The sequence below is a fragment of the Triturus cristatus genome, chromosome 4_2 (assembly GCF_964204655.1).
Source record: "Triturus cristatus chromosome 4_2, aTriCri1.1, whole genome shotgun sequence".
Lineage (NCBI taxonomy): Eukaryota > Metazoa > Chordata > Amphibia > Caudata > Salamandridae > Triturus > Triturus cristatus.
In genome coordinates, this window is record NC_140586.1 from 45,831,211 (window position 1) to 45,853,376 (window position 22,166).

A 22,166-nucleotide genomic window follows, 5' to 3' on the forward strand; every position below is an offset into this window, starting at 1 on the left:
TTGCTGCTTAAGAGGCATGTCAGAGGGATCGGCCCCTGGGTGCTGGGCGGAGAGGCTGGACTGGGGTGTTAGTATGTGTTGGATGGAGAGGCAGGGTTGAGGGTCTGTCTCTGGGTGTTTTGGGGTGCTGAGAAGAGGCAGGTGTGGGTGCCTCTGGGAGCGGAAAGAGCCGAGGGTCTGTCTAGGGGCGCTGGCTGAGCAGGCAGTACTGGGCGTGTCTATTCCTTGGGCCGAAGCCGGGCAGGGTGTCAGTGGGTTCTTGGCGAAGAGGCGGGTCTGGGAGTGCTCCGTGTAGTTACATGACGGTGTGTGGGGTAGGGGTGGCACGGGAGTTTGGGTGCGAAGAAGAGGCAGTGCTGGGGCTGCCCGTGGGTGCTGGTAGAGAGGACTGTCTCTGGGAGGAGGCCGGATGTGACGAGTCAGTGGGTGATGGGTGCACAGGGGAAGAGGGCTGCCCAAGGGGGCTAGGGAAGTGCGAGGCTCAGGGCTTCTGTGAGGGTTGGTGGTCTGGGTGCGAGAGGTAGGGGCAAAGTCTGTCTGTCTGTGAATGCTCCACGCCTAGACCAGTCTGGGGGTGATTGGGTGCCCAGCACAAAGGCAGGGGTGAAGGTTTGTGTACTGAAGCTGGGGTGCACCCAAGAGACATGGATGGTATGGGCCCAGGGGTGCGCGCACAGGCATGGACGGAGCAGTGCTTGATCTGTAAAATATTAAGTGCCAGGGCTCTGACCAGGGGCCGCTGCAGCTTGCACCATCCATCGCCCCAGTCATCGCTGCCAAAAAAACTACTAACCGTCTCTCTCGCATGTAAATGCGACAGTTCAGATTATTCCAGATCCCCAAAACTGAAGGAGTGGCTGGGGAGGCAGTTATGAGCAATTTTAATGTATATTGTATTCCTAAACAACCGTTTTTCTGCTCATCTCTAAATTAGATGAGCAGCGCCACCATGTGGTAGACTGTTCTAAGTATGGTGTTGACAATTAAGTGCTGGTGCTGAGCACTGGCTCAAATTAAGCACTGGGACGGAGGTGTCTGTGTTTACTGGTATCAGAGGCTGAGCTGGGTTGTTTTCGATGACAGAAAGGGGAGGGGGCGCTTTTCCTTAGGCCTGGACAGACAGACAGACCGGCATGGCTGGGGGGTCTCTAGGTCCTTGGTGGAGAGTCAGGGCCATTGGGTCTGTGTTGGGGCAAGGGGTGGGGGTATAACATGTTGCCTGTTCTTGTGCTGAAGTAAACAAAACATTGAAGGCTTGAATGCTTGAATTAATCTCACCTGCTGGTACTCGCTCTGGCCACATTCCAGTCCAATTTTTTTTTGTGCCCACCGTGCCTCCCTAGTTTGGCCCCAGTTGTATGCAAATCAGCCCTGGTCCATCTGCAGTCCAGCCCAAACTGCGGAGCCCGGTAGTCTCTAATGTGGAACACAAGCAACCAGGACTGGTTTCAGCATTACTGCGAGTGCTGGGCACAGAGTCAAAGCTGAACTGAGCCTGTGAGTGTCGGGTTCAGAGGCGAGGGCAGCGTTCATGTGGGTGGTCTTGGAGGAGGCTGTCGGTAGGTGCTGGCAGAAGCACTGCTAAGTGTGTGTGAGGTGGAAAGACAGTGCGGAGGGTCCCATCTGTGGATGCTGGGTTGCCATCTTCACAGCTTTGGCTTCTCTAGGTGCTAGCAGCGCAGGGCATGGGTAGCTGGGCGCTGGTGGCATGGAGGCTGAACTGGCGCTCAGTCTGTGGGTGCCGAGTGGGGAGAAATGGGGTGCTGGGTGCACAAGTTTATGTCTAGGGGTTCAGTTCTTTGAGTCTTGTTTGTAGTGGGAAGGCTACGGGGTCTGTGTCAGTAGTAGGTGTAAGAGCAGCGTTGGGGTCCTCTAGGCGCTCTACAGAGGTAGGGTTGGGAGCCTGCATGGGTACTGAATGCAGATACAGGGCTAAGGATTTACGTTTGTAATTAAAATGAAGGATAGGGGTCTGTCTAGGTGAATTCGTGGGATTTGTAAACATAACGTATACCGTGAGGTTTTTTGGCACTATAGAAACTTTGAAGCAAGAACAATAAAGACAGGTATTAGTGTGGGTTCAGCCACCTTTTAAGGCTTTCCTACACGTCAAGTAAACTGAGTCTCTGTGGAGATCAGCTGGCATCTTATTCCAGAGCAGAGCTGCCTGAGGAGGGAAAGCCCCCTCTCCTACCTGGACTATCAGGATTGTGATGCAGCATTTACCCACAGCATCAAACTCAATTTAGGGTCGAACCCTTACCCTAGATATGTTACAATTGGGACCAGGAAAGGCAGAGGTGTCAGAAGGCGGTAGTGCATTCTCAATGCCCGGGGCCAGCATCATTTTGCCCTCAGCAGAAGCACATCCCTGAATTCACCCCATGAAAGTCCTAGAGCAGTGCACTTACCGCCGACCTTCCAATTGATAGGTGCATCACCACGCAGACCTAAAACAGGAGTCTTAAGGCTTAGCAGTGGCGGGCCCAAGGGGAGCCAGACACTGAAGGCGCGACTGCGGATCTGTCTGTGGTTCCTGGTACAGAGGTAGGTCTTGAGGCTTGTCTACGGGTGCTGCCCTGTAGACTGATTGGAGGTTTATATAACAAGCATTTACAATGCAACGGTCTCGGCATTGTTAAAGTTAGAGCTATTGGCATTGCTCATGACATTATTTTTGTTTATGTTTTTGTTTTTAAAACATTTAAAGAAACTGCATTGTTATTTACAATGTCAATAGCTTAATCACTCTCAAAAGCGAGATTTATTATGCAAGCATTATTTGGGAAGTTTGGCAAATCCATAATTATGAGGAAAACGCTGCAGCATCGCAAAATGCCAGTGGCCCAGACTAATATGCATGATTAGTATTTGGATTCCATGCCCATTCCTTCTTTGTCCTCTCTGCTGAAACTGCTGTCTGAAGTGTCAAATTTTATTAATACTAAACAAAAGTCGCACTACCGTGCCAGGGCCAGACTTGGCGTTGATAATGATTGTTTGAAAAGGGAACTTTGAAAGGATACGAACTTGACCAATTCTGGTTTCAAAATATAAGAGAACACTGTAGAGGCATGCGTCTACCGACTGTTATATATAATTTGGGATATATTTCTTAATCTGTCGAGTTCAGCCACTGCATGATTATATTGTTGTCTCTTTTTGAAACTCAGGAGCAGTAACATTGTCGTGGTGTCACTAGGGCTTCAAGTGGATGCTTTTTCAATATTATATACAAGCCACAGTTACTGCTAATTTATCTTATGCAACTAACAACGATTGACAATGCCAATAGTCCTAACTTGTTGTAGGTATCATGTTACTTGTTGTATCATTATGCCTGGATGCAATGACAAAAGAGACAGCAAAATACAAGTCGTATAGACCCCGCGCAACACCGCCCCCCACCCCCACCCATTTTTTTTTATCCCACTTAAAACCCTGGGTAGGATACTCAACAACAGGGCCGAACTGGAACCCCAAAGTAGGCCTGGCAATTATGTCGGACCAGCTGGAGGGTCATGGGGGAGGTTAACTGTGAAGCACTTTTGCTACAGGAAACGCCCGATGCCCGGGCAAGCCAGCCCGGCCCTGCTCAACAACCCTGTTCTCTCCCGCATTTACCTGTGATCAGGCGCGCAACACCCATTGAACTCAAAGGGCTTCAGCCCCCCCCCCGTCGTGTGTGGCAGCCCGGGATGAGACCGCTTCCCGGGCAGACACAAAGCCGCGCCCGAGCACTTCACAGGTCTTTAAAAAGACCATTTGCATGTTAATGAGGCCTCGCTGTTGGTTCACCCCTTCTAAGAACCCCCGCAGCTACACTCTGCCTAGATTCAGCCCCCCCACCCCCGAAATCAGCGCCACTCTGCCTACTGTTTAAAGATTCAGCCCCCCCCCCCCGAAACTTTTGCTTAGCCCCCCCCCCCCCAACATTAACTAGCAAGTGATTTCGCTGGTCGCTTTTTCACAAGCTCTGAACTTTGGCAGTGATGTTTCCCCTTGATAGAGAAGTTTCAGTTTCTGTATTTGGATTCCATGCCCATTCCTTCTTTGTCCTCTCTGCTGAAACTGCTGTCTGAAGTGTCAAATTTTATTAATACTAAACAAAAATCGCACTACCGTGCCAGGGCCAGACTTGGCGTTGATAATGATTGTTTGAAAAGGCAACTTTGAAAGGATACGAACTTGACCAATTCTGGTTTCAAAATATAAGAGAACACTGTAGAGACATGCGTCTACCGACTGTTATATATAATTTGGGATATATACCGCCACTCAGTGCCTTGCTGCAACAGAGAATCTTCGGTACCTCAGTACTTGCCGCGTTTTGTAAAAAGCATATTTCCAAGCAGTCATCGAACACCGCCGCCTTTCTCCGAGGCAGAGCAGAAATGCCTCGGAGAAACGCAGGTTGTTTTCGGATTCGTGGGCGTGTTTTGCTGTTATCTCCTCCAGCCATTGGCTGGAGGACATAATTATACTTTCTGCAAAAAACACGCCCCCGATCCGAAAAGGACGGGGCCTGATCGGAGAGACAAACCTCTTCTCCAATGGCTGGCCAGCATTCAAGAGGCCAGCCAATGGAGAAGAGGCGAGAAGAGGGGCGGGTTTAAGCCCCTCTTCTCCAAAACATTAAATCTCTCGACTTCCGGTTCTGCCTTCGGCAGACCGGATGGTCCCGAGACCTAAAAAGGCTTGGCAGATGCAGGGCTAGTAGTAGGTGCAGGGGTCTGACAGTTGGTTTGTGTCACAGGAGCAGTACAGGGGGTCCTTCTGTGGTCCTGTGTACAGAGATCATGCTTGCAACTGTGGAGAGTCAGCCAGTTTCCCCAAGACAACCTTAGTAGCATGGGCTACTTCAGAGAATACATGTCTGGGATCAGCAGTACCAACACAACACTTGAATAAAAATCACTTGGTAAAGATCCCAAACCAATTTAGGAAAATTAAAGAAGTTTTTGATTGACATAAAAGTGAAAGAACAACAATTGGAGAAGTCACTGCAAAGGTAGAGTTTCAAAGTAATAGTTCCATCCCACACTTCTCCATGTCGCTTCGACAGTCGGTGAAAGTCCCTGTGCGTAACTCACAAGTGTCGCTGGATGCTTCTTCTCCCTCAAGGGGCAGGGCACGACTCCCAGATCCAGGCTATCTTTAGCTTTCAGTCAGGCAGGAGGGGCTGGATAAGTCAGTTGTTTTATGCGGGAGGGCCCAGTTCACAGCTTCCTAATTTCACTGAGCTCCTGAAGGGGGGGTCTCTGGCTTTCTTTCCCACTGTAGTCCGTCTGTTCTGGTCATTTGTCTAAGCCAGTAGCCGGTGTGCCGCCTTCCAAGGTGCAAGTTTATATTTTTTTGTAAGTGTACATCCACCTTGTTACCCCAGTCTTTCAGCTTTAGTATAATGTAAGTAAAGACTTATAGAGCGCACGAATGCCGAGACGTCTTGGCGCTGAGAGTAGCAAGTAACGTGTGATAATTCGGGTGTCAAAGCTACATGCGAATGTGTCTGTGTCTTTTGTACAGCACTATGTGCAAACCTGCAAGCTCCAAATTCCAATCTTTGTAATACAGTGTAGTGGTGTCATGTGGTTGTGCAGTGGGCCTTGAGTAACTTGCAGGGTACATGTTCTGATCCTAGAAAGTTAGTTAGTGGGTTATGCATCTACTGCAATGATCTGCCTATGAACAGGGCCACTGGAATTATGTGATTCAATGCCCGCTGATTTTTTTTTTTTAATGGATTTGCCGCATTTGCCACATAATCTATCATCTGCTGCATAATCTGTAGGTTTTAAAAAGGGTTTCTAGCTCAAACGGATCAAAAGTTACTAGTAACGTGGCGACGTGGGCAGTCAAAGGCCCCTTACAAAGCTTAAAGGATCATCTTTCTTTTGCTTTTTTCTGTATTTGGTTATTAAACAGGTACTAATGAGGTGAAATCTTTTCCCTGACAGTATTACCATGTGTAAAAATGACAAGATAATGATCTAATATTACCCAAAACATGCATTATGCCACATAATTTGCCTTTTCTTGCTGCATAATTTAGTCAACTCTGCCACATAATCTGGTGCTCCCCTGCTGCATAATTCCAGTGGTCCTGCCTATGAACTGCTTGGTATAGGTTTGAATCCTTTCACAATGAAAGGAAACTTTAAATCTTAGAGCACAGTAACTTGTCTGTCATTGAGCTGGGAAGCAATATATAGTCCCAAAAACAGTGTGCATTGTATGCTATGGAGAAAATCACCATTGGTGTCAAGTTTCAGCCAAGGTCCTGGAGCCTCTGAGAATCCCAGTCATCCCTAAGTCTGTCCTGGGTATGGAAAGCTCGAATATCTCACAAGAGAAAGAAGGGAAATCAGGGAAGGGGAAGAGAAAACTCAGGATCGCTTGCTGTGGTGAGGGGTCTTCAGGAATACATGAAATGGACGCATGTCTGCTTGCGGAATGGTGTGCTGACTGGTTCTCGGGGACTATGTGAAATGAGATCTAGATAAGTATGGTAAATGTCTAGTGGTAAAAAGAGAGGAAATGCGTAGTCATGATTTGCGTGGTGAGGTGTTACCCGCGATGAGGACAAGTGACGTACCATGATCCAGGGTAGTGGACACTGTATGGGCCTAGACCCATGCCAATCCCAGCACTGAGGAGCAGGAGGCTCTCAAACAGCAGACAGTAACACAAACAACATGCAAAGAAAAAGGTCAAGAAGCTGAGTACTAAGGCAAGGGCTGAGCCGGAAATGGACTAGAGAAGGCAGAGGACTAAAAACAAATGGGGGGACACACACGGTCAAGTGGATGAAGCAAGTCGCATAGCTGCCAAATTTTTAGATGGCTTACGCGTGACATTTACATGGTTTCAGTGTGCATTGCGCTACATTCCAAAGTCAAATGTGTGACATATTGAGTGACTCTTTCTTGTGAGCAAATCAAAGCAAAAAAAATGTATTTGAGTGACAGTGAACGTTCTGTTGCTGAATCCAGACAAGTCTTAAAAAAATGAACATATGTCTAAAACTATCCAAACCTGTTGGCTTTGCTAATGCTTGTTACCCGTATAGGATCAATGAGCAGTAATGGTAATTACAATTGTCACATGTGACAATCGGTGTACGCTCTTTACAGAGAGGCTACGCATTTGATTACTGCGTATTGGAAACGGCTTTATGTCCCACCAACAGGCACTGTGAGAAACCTTCACTGACTTCAGCCTGAACTCCAGAGTGAATCGATCGTACGCTGTCCTACACATCCACCCATAGAATGAACTTGCCCAGATTCCTAGAGCAACTCTGTTCACCAAATGCACTTTCCAAGAGTGAGAGTTTGCACGAAAAAAAACTACAGAAACACAACATTTGGAAAAAGGATGGACTCTTAGGAACTGCAAGATCCGGTAAAACCCAAGATTAAGTAAAACAAAATCGGACTGGGAGAGAAAATAAGTCCAGTCACCAAAATAAAAGTGCCACATTAGCAAATCATATAGCTAAAAAAAATAGCCCGTATTTGAAAATTGGGGTAGTTTTGAACTTGCAAAGACGCTGCATGGGTGTTTTCCAAGATTTGCTAGACTGCATGCATTTGTGCTTACCGCAGCCGATGTTTGTCGGCAAGCAGGCAACGCTATTTGTGCTAAAGGCCTGTAGCTCTCTCCCAGGTCCTCTTAGCCCGGGCTGCTTCAACTACCAAAGTCATGAACTCTGGACGTAACACCACATTTTCTCCCATCAGTTAGGAGAGTGAGCTCAACTTAACTTACTGACCGGCATTGTTACAAAAACATAACCAGTAAAGGCTGGACCAACAGCAGCGCCGCTCATGAGGAAAGGTGATGCCAGAAGCGGCAGCATAACCAATTTTCATCCCACCATTTCGATTCAACTATCTCTGGAAAGGTCTGCCCCCCGACAAGCTGCATTTGAGCAGCACGGTGGCAGGGGATCGAAATAAACTCCTGCAAAAGCGTCAGTCGCTTCAGGGTTGCAAATGCAAAGCTATGACAGAGGTGGTGTCCATCTGATCAGATCTGCCTTCTATTGGAGGGGCACACAATGATTAAAGCAGGCAAGTGATGCTGAAACACCCCAATGGGTACAGAGTTTTTGGCTACAACAAATTAGTCTATGTTCTAATTTCAGGAAAATAAGCAGTAAAATGGCCTACCAATCCACAAGCGGCCATACAAAGTGCCCACATACTGATTTGTCAAACCAGTGCTGACACAGCCAGATTGTCTGCAAGGACTCCCCTGGATTCTAAAGTCTGTGTTTCTGCAGAGACACATTGATTATTGTTTCTGGATGAGCACGACGGAAACAATGTGCATACATTGTAACAAGTGGTCCCAGAGGAGGTTTCCATGGCAACGCCTGTCACCCCTTTTCTGGGCCGGGCTCCAACTGCAATAAGATTAAACAAATGAATGCTGGCTGCACTCAAGTCTCACTGAAAGCAAAGCGCCTCGAGCAGTGCTCAGAGGAGCTAAATATGTGTAACAAATGCATTGTAGTGCAGGAACGGGGTGAGGTGCACTAAAATGAGTTACACTAACCCCTGGTGCGTGGTTCTTTGCAGGACTGAAATCAGCAGCAGAAATAGAATACATCTACAATGAATTGCCAGGGAATGAGACATGCAAAGTAGTTGGGTATGTACTCTGACCCGAAAGTGGATTCCTGAACCAGGAAGTTCCCACCAACGTGGTAGTTTGTAGTCTAGTTTTTCCTAAATGCCACTGAACAGTGTTCTACAGAGTTTGCAGTCCCTACTCAAGTGATTTCATGATTATTGGGGGCATGACGCTGCTATAGTATTACTGATTATGGGGTTCCAGGCAGGTCTTAACTTGGGCGAATGTCTTTGTGACCCCTTTCCCTACCCGCTCTTAGACGTAAATTCTGGCAATTGGGTCAGTTATCCATTTGGTCTTTTTTAGGTTGAGAGAGAGGCACGGTAATACAGCATAGAACCGCAAGCCTACATGAAACCAGAGTATGCCGTATCTTGCGCTCTCCCACCCCAGGGGGTAACTAGAACTCCCCAAAAAGGTATGGACGACAGGCAGTGCCTATAAAATAGTCTTGAGCAAAATGTGCTCCATGACGAAGACTGGTGAGTGTAAAAACTCACCCATATTTTCGATTGAAGAACCCTAGAGTCTAGGCCTTCAAACTAAACAGTCCTTATGAAGGCCAGTATACCTGGAGGGCCATAGACTGGCCGGAACATGTTGACCCAGTCATAAGGGATTGTGGACCAGTTACCCATCCCAAAAGCACTGACTCGTTTTTTTTAAATCTTCTTATCCAGTTCCTTCATACTAAAATTCCCCTTTCTTGATGAGATATGCCACTGTCCACATCCAGACAGTCTCCCTCCAGGTGAAGATTGGCGAGTCACTTGGAGAACAGGACACTCAAGTGATAGACCCGATCACGACACGATCCACCGAACTACACAAGCGGAGATAATATACACCGCTAGCTGTGAATGTGTGGTTGAGGGTATCAGAACTATTCGCCTTGGGACTCTGGTACATGACGCTTGTGGTTCATTCCCCCCTGTGATTATTATTGATCGTTGAATGCTGGAAGCTGAATGAACCAATGCTCTCCCTCTCTCATCTTGATTTGAATGGTTATCCATGTACATCTGTATACAAGATAGTATATATACTATTGAATGCACAAGCTTTGTTCTTGCCTATAAGTAAGCCAGGACATAATAACAGCTTTTGTCTTCTTGTGGCCTCTCTGACTTTTTCATGTCTGTTTATCTCTGTGATCTTGTGAAGTGGCAAGCAGATGGGTCATTTCTAACTCCTGTTTGAGCAAAACCTAGTCACACAAAAAGCAATTATGCACTGCAATTAAAGAAAGTGCCCGGGCTTTTGCTTTTTATTCACTAATCACCCTGCAATCGACCTCACAGCTTGACACTTACCACTGCAGCTGGAGCAGCAGTGTGCACAGCACAGATTTTCTTTTATCTGTTGCGCGGCGCTCGATGTGCTGTCACGCACCCCAGAAGGAGCGCAGCCCACCGGTTTAAGACCTTTGGGTTATATGTTTACATTGAAATGTGGACCTGAAGTTAACCAAGCCTCATGTTTAATGTTAAATGTTGTATACTTGTAAAGCGCACAGCTGCCCCAGCAAAGGGGCGTCCCAGCTCTGTATACCGCTGGGCAACCCATCCTGGCTTTCCCTGTGAGATGGTCCCTACTGGGCATCTCCAAGGTGAAGACAAGCATCCCCGGCGCTGATGGGGCCGTAAGTGGAGATTAAGCAAGCTATTGCCCAGAGTTGCTGAGTGGGATCCATGGTTAGAGTAGGCACCGAAGCGAGAATTATCGAGTCCGCTGACCTTGGCCCAAGACCCTGCCACGTCGGGTATCGAACCCTGGTCCCGGACCGACCTCTGCTTCCGGGTCTGCCGCCTCTAACCAGTGAGCCACACCACTCCACATATCAAGTCAGTTCCCCGGGGCCTATGTGACTCTAGGACAGTGGGACAATTCTTGTGACAAACATCGCTGTTGCCCATAGGAACCACGGAAGCAAGGTATCAAACTAGCTTACTGTATCGCCAAGTACCTCCTTCTTGGCCTTAGACTTTCAGTGGGTTGCAAGGTCGAACATCAAAGTTTACTTTTGGAGAGTGGTGTGGGTTATTGGGGACAGTACTTAGCCTTGATAAAACAAGTGCCACTTTAAGATGTACCCATATTTCCCAAAAGAGTCGAGCATCTACACCGGGAAATACGGCTTCTTTGTAAGAATGAGAAAGCGAGGAGCAAGATATCACATGACACAGTGCCAATGACAACACTGTGCCAAAGCCAATTAGACATATCCCATCATTCTACATATTTAAACATTGCTTGAAAGATCTATTTCTTTTAAAGATTACTTTACATTCGTTTTTTGATTTGTCAAATGTACTGTGTCCTCTGGAGTTCATGCAATGATTTTATTTGTATTGTATTTCAGTAATGTTATTGTATTTTAGATTGTTTCTTTTGTGTTTGCACGTTGAAGCTACTCAGTGCTTAATTTGAGCTGGTGGTTTCTGGTGCTCAGCACCGACACTTATTCATCAACACCGGCACTTTTTATGAGCACCAGTTAAGGACACATTCATTTACGGGGCGTTTAAGTGATTTGCCCGGAATCACAGGATGTTGAGCCGACTCGGAGACTCAACGACAGACGACAATGAGGAAAAATTATTTATTTATTTAATGTCCCCTTGTGGTTGCCTGTTGAATCCCGCCCCACCGGCCTTACCTGCACAGGCTGCTGCTGGTAGGGGGTTGAGGGAGACAGAGTTGCCTGGCACAGTGGAGGGACTTCTAGACTGGCCCCACCTGGCACTGCTATTGGTGCTAAAATAACCATTAGGGCCTCTTTCTTCAGGGTGCTCAGTACACGCAGACAGTGGGGAGCCCAGAAACCAATGTACACAGAGAAAGTATTTTGTGCAGGAATTGATGGCTTGAAAAGCCAGACCTGTGGTTCATATGTATATTTTTAATTTTTTTAATTATATATTGCCACACCTAACTTGGAGGTAAAAGGGCACTGTGTATTAAAAGAAAGAGTCAATACCTCAGGCAAAACTGCACAGCTCCAGTAAAGAATTAAAAGTGGGAAGTAGTAAACATAGTGTGTATTTGTAAAGCACACGTTCACCCGGAAAGGTATCTTGGCGCTGAATAACAGATGTTTATTGTTACCCAACTCAATCGTACTCCTATTATCCACCTCAATAGGATGAGTGGACCCACTGGGATTTGAACCTGTGACCATGAGGTCAAACACAGGCCACTACAGTGGACGCATTAGTCCACTAAGCCACCAGACCCAGATTCATTTAAGTAAAATGCTTAAAGAAAAAAAAAGAACATGCAGAAATGGGGAATCCCAGAAAGCCAGAGAACAGTTGGGGCAGATTGGATACAAGGAAGGCATGAGAGAAAAAGGAGGTCTCTAAAAACGTACAAGAACCAAGTAGAGTCTGGGCAAGCCTGATCTCGGGGGTGGGGGGGGGGGGGGGGGGATAGGTAGTACCTGAGGCAAGCGGCGGTGCAGAGGTCTCATTGGAGGTCTTCACAAGGTGTTGGTTACAGTTTGTAAAGCTGTGTTAACTTCAATAAAGCTTTCAAAAAAAAAAAAAGTTAAAGGCAGCATGTCCTTGCTTCTGGACTTCCTGGAGCAACTAGCGATCCACAACTTCTCATCCAGGAAGGAAAACGGGCCCAAGACAAGCACTTTGGGATATCATTAAAAGTTTGACACATCATTGGGCAAAGTGAATGTGTAGCCAGTCAAGGGATTATAAAATAGGAGTGATTTGATCAAACATCCATCTCCTGAAGTAAGACAAGCAGCAGAATTGACCACACCCGTTGAAGGCTAGAGCGAGGAATCCACATTGGGAAGCCTGTTTATCCTCAGTCGCCACAGCTTCTTCGCGGATAGAGTGTTTGAAAAATGTGATCTGGGGATTCTTCTGCCTATCCAATGCTCTGCAATTTCATTCTTAATAATTGTGTCACTGAGGTGCCCAATTCCTACATCACACGCACATTGCAAAGAGTCATCCCCCAGTAGCGCATTGGCTCGCATGACCTGGTTAATGAAGGATACCTCGCTCTCCGTGAGAGAGAGACCGCCAGCGCCAACAGTTGTGCAAAGCATTTTGATTTTTAACCAGATCAACAATCAGTTTTTACTCTTCCGCCGAATGGCCGTAGGTTCTCATTTCTAGGGTGTAAAACAAAGCCGGATGTAAGAACTGCTGCTTCTGGAACATCAAGTCTTCACCCAAAGGACAATGCACAAAATAGGACCATCGATTCCTCACCGAAAGAACACTAAACATCACCCCTACCTCGCCCTTACAGGTTGGCTGCATGCATAATTTGGACTGAGTGTCTCCTATTGGTGGTCATGTACACGAATGCCTCATTCAGACATAATGAGACTGATTTTCAAGATATATTGAAAGAGTTCAGATGAACCTGCTTGGGAATCTCGAAGATAGGAGGATCATTTGTGAAACGCTCTGGTCTTAGGATTCTGAAACGCTCCTAAATGGAGCTAAGTGCCCATTCTCTGGGTCTATGGGCTATGGAAAAATGAGTTGATACATAAGGGCCGAAGTTGCTCCAAGGGCAGTTAGTCCAATGTTTACCTCCATTGTGAATGCTTTCTTAAACTCCAGCCCCTGTGCAAACACCGGTATCGCAATTCGAAGCGGTGAAATAAACTTTGCACGCACTGGATTTTTTTCTCCTTTGAATTCCGGCAGATCACACCCGCTGAAGGAAAAGGTCCTTAAGATATCAGTACTTGCCTCATGTTATCCCCCATTTGTTGGGATAAACTTGTGTAACTGGAGCTATTTCTCACACCTTTTAATAAGGTGCAATGAATATCACCTAAACCTCCAGGGCACTCCTAATCAGGGCCTTAATATGGGGTGACTTTTTTTGGGAAAACCAAAATACCTAGGTGGGGAGTGAAAGGGAAACGCAAATTGTCAGATCAAACTATTCATGGCAATTGTGTGCGCGGTCTCTGGCTCTGCACCCTTAGATCAAAGACCGACAATGGATGTGTTGGGGCGGTGGCACGCTGGCTGTTTCTGCTGGTTTTGTCACATTAATTAATGCACTTACTATATATCTTGTAGGGCTTTTTAATGAAGGGAAGCAATAATGTCTGGGGTCAAAATGTGATGATGATTTGTATGGTATGTATATCTACTGACATAAATGTTAAACCTAAATACATATATAATTGAAAGTCAAACCTCTCAAGAGCATCACCCCACCCTTAATCACACCAACCACCGGCCTCTCACCAAGCATATCACATCTGCCGTTATCAACCACAACACCCTACCTACTGAAACTGTCATATTATACCCGCCTCCTCTTCAAATCGTTGAGGGTCTCTCATCCCCCCCGGTCAGAGACTCCCAATCCTAATGTCTGGTCTGTTGCCACAACTCAGAGCTGAGATAAGCCCATCTCTCACCGTGCCTGTCACTACTCTGCAAATTGACAGTTTTTGAATCTCTGGGAAGCTCTCGAGGGGCACATTGTGTTGTATTAAGCGCAAACAGTTTGTGACAAATTATGTTAAAAAAACATAAATTTGAATCTTTTTGCTATAAAACACTGTGTACATTTCTGGGGATGACTATTGGGAACGATGAAGGTTGATAAATGCATAGGAGCGTCTTCCAAGGGATTGTTTGGCAAAATTGGAAATCACATTTGAAAAGGTCTGAGACAGACACAGTGGAGAAATCATGCTGGAAGCGTGAAAAGAGCGCTGGTGTCAAAATATGGGCTGTGAATTTACAGAAGGTGCAAGGAAGGGCAAGGTAAGGGCTTTAGACCTTGCCCTATGTTTGTATTGTACCTGGCTTGCTTTTTTGAAGCACTTAGCGCTACTATACCTCAATTCTTGCCCCGCATTTATAATATTTTAAATTCTTCTGCTCCAGTACATGGCCAGTAAGGCATCGGAGTGCTGTGCAGGGGTATACGTAAACTTGCCCCAATGCAAACTGTTACTTGGAAAGATCTGACTTTCAGGATATGGAAAAAACTACTCAAAATGAGGTAGTGATGGGCAAGAGGCCTTCTTTAGATTTGTTACTGTACCAGTCACAGCACAGGTCGTCAGTGGCAGCAATGTTAGAATTCATTCACGCGGTGGTGCAGTGAGAAGGCCACTAAGCACGACAGTCCTATCCTAGGGAAAAATGAAGTAGTGAGCTGTATACTGTTTCTAGATGTCTATGATTATCCACTTATGGGAAGCAGAAATTATTTTTCTGTAATTGCGTGTTACCCCCTAGCTTCATGGAGTGCTCAGCTTGCGGGCAGGGTAGACGGGGACTTAAGGGGTGTTTCACTTTAACAATAGTTGACACCTAGTAGTACATCCCTAGTAGTAGAGGTGGCCTTGCTCTGCCAGATCTCCAGTTTTATGCTTGGGCCTTCCAACTCACGCACTCGCGTATGCTGTTAAATGCCGGTTAATACCGGAGCAGGGGCTATGTTTCTAGCTATGCTTAGAGGCGCCAATCTTGCTGAGAAGGGTTTTTTGTTTAAATTTGGGAAACCACATTTAAAAAAAAAAGATCAAGTTGAAGGTCCTAAAAGGATTTGCTAAAACCTGGGTGAAACTCAGGGGAGCGACTGCACTTAGTTACTTCTCCAGCCTGGCTCCCCTTTGGGACTCTCCTGGTACCCCGGAGTGTTTAAGGGATAGGTTGGCAGTACCCTTGAGAGAGCGGGGCTTGTGGGGATCTGGTCCCTGACGGCACTCTCATTTCATGGGATCAACTTAAAGATAAAGTCTGAGAAGACCTCTCCAGGTTTAAACATCTCCAGTTGAAAAGTTGGGCCCAATTAAAATTAGACCAAAAGAACCCTGTAGGGAGTGGTAGTTTTTTTAGAACATCAGTTGGTGTCCAAGTCCCCTGGGGGAAGGGAGGTCTCATTTTGGTACCTACCAAGCCATTTTCGAATCCGTGAACGGCGAATTTAAGCTCACCGAGGAGCTGTGGGGGGGCTCCTTACCTGCACAGGATTGCGATCAAGTTTGGCAGAGTTCATGTAAGATCTTATATGAGACGGTAAAACCCACATGGTTGAAGAGAAACCACCTGTTTACTATTCATAGGGCTTATTCCTCCCCACTAAAACTTACTAAAATATCTACCGGCCCTCCGGTGTGCTGCAAGAAATGTGGGCTGGCCTCAGCTTCTGACACTCACATGTTTAAAGAATGTCCCGCTCTGGGAATCTTTTGGGACAAAGTCGGTAGTTTTCTGACGAGTGCCTTGGGCTGTCCAATTTATATCGACCTACCCTTGATCATCATTTGCATTACAGATGAAGTAATGGGCCCTCCCAGAGCACTGCTTTTTTATGCTATCTTGCTAGCCAGGAGAGAAATTTGTAAAAGATGTACAGAATCCTCCCTTTTCAGAATGGCTGTCCTCAGTTGTGGCGGTTTCCAAGCTAGACCTAGCTAGATCTTGTAGAAAGAAGAAGTTGGCATTTTGGGACCTATTGCAAACTTAGACTGGGCTCAGGAGATGAGTGATGTTTTTTTAATTTTTTCGTTTTTTTTCCGGAGTCCTATGATTATGCTACCTTAATACTCTTCGGGCCATGCCGTCCACTCCCAGCTTCACGGCGAGGGTCCCCTAGCTCTTGGAGCTCGGCGGAAGAGTTATCTCAGCTGGTTCTTCATTGGCACCCAAGTAGGATTCTGGTACCTGTAGGCGGGTCCCTAGCTCCAATTGCCTACTGCTTGCTTGCTGGGTATGGTATAGACATCTTGGGTGCAAAGTGAAGTGAGATTGGTGGCCAATGAGGATTAAAAGAAATCCCTAGTAGTATGTTCTGGTGTCATTTGATGCAACATCAACTGCTAACACTAAAGTAGGTGAAGAGTATGGATCCTAACAGTGACCGAGAAGGTTTCAGTATAAATGGGCACAGTCAATGGAACAATGAAGACAAGTAAGATTCACAAAGCTTTGTTATGCGAGTGGGTGTTGCTTACTCGTGGAAATTCTTAACTACTCGCCCCTACATCAGGAGTAAGTCATATGTTACACTGACTCAGAGAGAAGAATCTTGTGACTCGGGTCTTAGGTGACAACTGAGGGTGGTTGAGATGGGTTGACTAAGGATGATGGAAGACTGGTAAAGCCATCCTCAAGCACAGGTCACTGCGACGGTTGGATAGCTCTGACCATGCGAGGGAGCCCCACACTTGGCTCCGCCTGGGAAGGTGTAATGTTTGTAGTGTAATAAACAGTGGGCTTGTCGGGTGATGCTCCTCCCTGCAGCACAGGGCCCAAGACACTCCACAGCGGGAGAGTTTGCAATGTACTTAAGTGTCTTGAGGTGCACGGCTTCAAATGTAAGACATTCCCCTTTGAAAACAGATGAGGTTTCTATAGGAGTCCAATATTGTGTGATTAGGACCAGATATGATCTGATCAAAGTAGTGTGCGCTTGTAATCATGCAGAATTCTCTCATACCTTGCTGTAAAGGAGTAGCCACCTACAACGTGGTACCGTTTTTATAGGAATGTTTTAAATCTGTTACTGCCGGGATCATTGCAGGGAAAAACTAATTTAGTTGGTCTTCCAATCGCATCTCTTTTGTTCCGCTGGCCTCGCAGATAATCCGATCCCTACAGGCCACTGTTCTCACATTCATCTTTATAAAGCTACAGATACCGCTGCCTTCTGAAGTTTGCTTCTTAGTGGCAAGTCTGCAAAACTTGTGTAGCACATCTTCCACTTCCTCAGGCTGCAAGGCCAGCTGACCAGAAAGCACAGTAATAATAAGATCTTTATTGCTTGATTAATAAAAATCATTGCAATCAAAACATCTAAACTTCACACAATATTTAAAATCTGTACCACAAATATTTGAAATTTACCAATACATTCATAATTGTCATAAAACAAGACCAATTCACCATACATTGTGTATATGAAAAAAAAGATTATAAAATCTATCAAACATGGGCTAAATCGTGCAGTAAATAGTAATTCCACTGTAAGCACATATTAAAATGTGTCAAAAATTACTATAACAGGATATTGCACATATTGCATATAAAAGTGCCGACGTGCAATAATTAGTAATTCCATTGTTTAAAGCCAATAATGTGCATAAATAATTACTATAACAGAGTAGCTTCAACTATTAAATTTCTACTTATTACCCTAGCAGCAGGAACCCTAAGTTCTACGAAATATCAAACTGTGCAAAAGGCTCTTAAGTTCAAGGGACACAAATATAAAACATCTCAAACTGATTATACCAAGCCTTTTTCGGCTGCATTTAGAAATGTTATCAATTGGCATAACAACGGAATCGATTCGTCGGATATGGACATAATAAGTGCCTGGTGAGCTAATCTAACCACAATCTTCAAGAATAGGGGTTTCAAGAAGGGACGTTGAATGTTAATCATTTTAGGACACACGCACATGTACTCATAATTTTTTGGGCCATGCGTGTAGTCTACAATTGGAATCCGGCCCCTGCTGAATCCAAGACTGCGTGCCCTCTTTTGTTGGATTTATTCCCATTCGTAGATTTAAGAAAATGTTTTTTATTTTTGCCGAGAAATGAGCAGTCAAATATGGCTGAATGCGTAAAAATTGGTATGAGTTAATCACATACCATGCATAATTTTTCCCTGCTGGTGCGTTTTTATCCAACTTAAGGGATTCACCTTTAATCAATTTTTAAAGATTAATTTATAGTTGGGTATTTTCAATTCTTGGAGCACTATTTGCAGACCAATATCCCTTAGGCAGGTTAATATATGAGATCTTCATTTAACAGCATAATCACTTATTTATTTCTAGCCAGCAATTGGTCCCCAGGGAAGCAGGAACATAAAAAAACATAGAGTACATACATTTAAAAAATCTCCTTCTGATACAAAGCACTGTCTTTGGAGACCAAACTCTAATCTTATTCCTGCTTGGCCTACTGATCTGGGGATCCCAAAAGTTGATTTGAAGGCCTTAACTACCATTAGAACATTGGAATGTTGGAAGCTCCATTGAAAACAATGGAGTGCTCCGGGCTTATAATGGCTGATATAAGTCCGGAGCTCCAACATTCCAATGCTTCTTTGTTCACAGCTCTGGCTGTGAAAAAAGGCTTCAGGGAGCCTGAGGGGATTTGAATCCCCTCGCGATCCCTGAAGGCTTCGTTTTATTTGTTAAAACATTCTGCCCTCTAGTGGCAGAATGTTCTAATAGCCTTATAGCCCTTCGTAGCAGGGCTATACCGGCTTTTAAAGTCCCTCTGCTTTGTTAAAGTCCGTCGCCTTCGGCTCGGGCCTTTAACGCTGCAGCGGGCCTTTAATAGCCTGCTACGGCGGGCTATAAGGCTATATTAAAGTCCCGCTGCTTTGTTAATGTCCCTCGCCTTCGGCTCGGGCCTTTAACGCTGCAGCGGGCCTTTTAATAACCGGTATAGCCCGCTACGGAGGGCTGTAAGGCTATAGTAAATCTAGTAGCTTCGCATCTTTTCCTCTGGTAATGGGTGAGCCATATAAAAGGGTTGGCTGTAACTTGGCTTTCATTACTTTAAGGATATAATCATATGATTGACCATTCAAATTTTTTTTTAAACATTTGAAAGCATGAATTAAAATCACTGTTTTTGCCCTTAGATCCTTAAAATGGTATTCAAAAGAAACTGTTATTGAACACCACCCCTAAATATCTATATGTTTTAACAACTTTAATTGGGCCTGCTCTAGCCCTCCATGTATTAAACTTCTGTTTTACAGGTCCAATTTTCATGATTTTATTTTTTTAAACATTCAGTTCAAGGCCATTTATTTGTATGTAGTCATCAAAAGCATTTATACGTCTTTGTAGGCCAATAGGAGTGTGGCTCAGCAGGATAGTATCATAAGCATATTGGAGGTAGCTGATTTGCACCCCTCCCAACCTTGGGGCATGGGCATTAATAGAGCCCAGATGCTGAAGAAGATCTGATAAAAATAAGTTTAAAAGGCAAGGGGTCATTATATGTTCTGATTTTCTTTGATAAGGAACTACCATCACCCAGCCTGTCTTGAACCCAGGTATTCGTATACAAAAGGATAATAGTCTTCAACAGTTTCCCTGGGATGCCCCAACCAAGCAATTTTTTTCCATAACACATTTCGAGGCACTGAATCAAAGGCTGCCTTTAGATCAATAAAAGCAATATATAAATGTTGTTTTTTTAAGACAGCCCGCTCCTCAAGTAAATTAAGTGCCAGCAGGTTGGTAGTGGTAGATTTGACCATCCGAAAACCAGTCTGGTTAAGCGGAATGAGGATTTCCTGCGTAGCCCACTTTTCCAATTCTCCCAACAAACTAAAGGAAAAGAACTTTGCATCAACATCAGTTAACGAAATTAAACGGTAGTTAGCGGAATTGTCAACCAGACCGCTTTTATAAATAGGCTGCAATACTCTACCTTGCCATGATGCTGGCACAATTTCCAATGTCAATACTTCATTGAACAATTTATATAAAATTCCAGCCCACATGTCAGCATTGGCACGGAACAAGACATTAGGCAGCCCATTAGGACCGGGAGCACCATTTGTGTGAAGCCCACGTAGCCAAGTTGGATTTGATTACAACTTATACAATCTAAATTAATGCTCAAATCAAAACTGAAATCACTAAGTTTCACTGTGGAATTCCTCCCCTGGCACATGCCACTCTCCATATCAATGATTGATATACTATTTTCCTCATAACCAAAGCGCACATCTGTTTGATTTACCGCTTCATCCTCTGTGCCATACAAATTAGTAATAAAAGTTACCCAACCAGTTTCCGATATATTTACACAAAATGCCCTTCTGCCTCCCCTTTCAAGCTTGTTAATTACTTCCCAAAATCTTTTTGCGTTGTTTTGTTTGGAGGCAGATAAAAAAGCTGTTCCAAAGCCTTGTTTGATAATTAGATTTAGCTTTCCAGACTTCTTGTTTATAAACTTTTCTAAGTTCCTTCATATTTTCTTTATAAACAGAGTAGGATTGATGGATTTTATGAGCATAGGTCTCCCGAACAGCTCTATGAAAAGATTTTTTTTAACTTAAATAGCTTAGAAATGAACCATATGCTTTAAGATCTTTATGGATTATTTGGTTTCCTAAACTGTTGGGCTGCACATTTCCCCATCAGGGACGTTGTTATAAAGTTCCATTTGTTAATCATATTGACATTCCCCAGCTCACTCTGATCACCTTCCTTTATTAATGTTTTAGCAACTTGTGTTATTTCCTCTTCTAGTATGCCATACTAACCTCTTCAGATTATATGAGGAGTGGGCCATGTTGGGAAGTTTGTTAGGTCTAGGATTGCACTTCACAAAAAAATTAAATGTTACGATCTGAGGAATATGATCACTTTCGAGCAGAGGGATTACCATATATTCAGATAATTCTGTTCTTAAATTATCTGAAATAAATGTGTAGTCCATAATTGATCCTTGTTTGGAATTTTTAAACAATGGAATGAGCCTATATTTTTCTTTTAATAAACTAAACCCAGCCTGTGACATTTTATCACAACACTCTTTTGCAATTCAGTTAGTCTTACCATTTACTGAAAGAAACGGAATCAGATGCAAATGAAAATCACCAGAAACTAAAAGGCTGGCTTCAGGGTGCTGGATTATTAATGTACTTAAACTATCTCACAAGATATACAGCTGCGTAATTGTATTTTTTCTGGCACTTTGGCACTTAGATACACATTAAGTATAATTAAACTAAATTCAGTAATATATAACACAAGACATTCTCACATTGAGAACTACCAGCTCTTGGACCAACATCAATCCGGCTTTCGGACGGGGCACAGCACTGAATCGGCCCTCATTCATGTTATGGATGACATTCTAAAGATTCTCGATCAAAACGAATCCTGCCTCCTGATCCTCCTTGACCTTTCCTCTGCTTTTGACACGGTCAATCATGACAACCTCTTAGCCATTCTGCAAAACAGGATGGGTTTTGGTGATCAGGTACTTCAGTGGTTCTCGTCCTTCCTCCATCACAGATCGCAAAGAGTCGAGGCAAATCACACTCTCTCCAAGCCTTCGCCGGTTCTCATGGGGGTCCCCCAAGGATCTGCATTATCTCCTATCCTCTTCAACCTTTTCTTGGAACCATTAGCTAACGCACTTAACTCCATGGATATTCATTTCCACATGTATGCCGATGACACGCAACTCTACTTGAAAATCTCATCCCCGGAAAACCTCATATCACTCAACACCATCCTAATGTATACTCAAAACTGGTTAACTGAGAACCATCTCCTGCTCAACACCTCAAAAACAGAATTCTTGCTCGTCTCCCCTCAGAATTACACCCCCAATCTTGACCTCTGGCTGAGCCACCTCACTGCTTTCAACTGCACTCCGCTCATCGTAAACTCAGCCAAATCTCTAGGAGTCACCATGGACAAGAACCTGAATATGAAAAATCATATCAGCAATACATGTAAAGGAGCAAACCACTTGATAAGGACACTCAGAAACATCAAACCTTTCCTTCCACTTAAGG

At 44.7% G+C, this 22,166-nt stretch overlaps 1 protein-coding gene across 3 annotated transcripts in view; it reads left to right on the forward strand.

The window, feature by feature from the left end:
• The window catches only part of CACNB3 (calcium voltage-gated channel auxiliary subunit beta 3), a 249,587-nt gene that overhangs the window by 111,311 nt on the left and 116,110 nt on the right, over positions 1-22,166 (forward strand). The window lies entirely within an intron of this gene.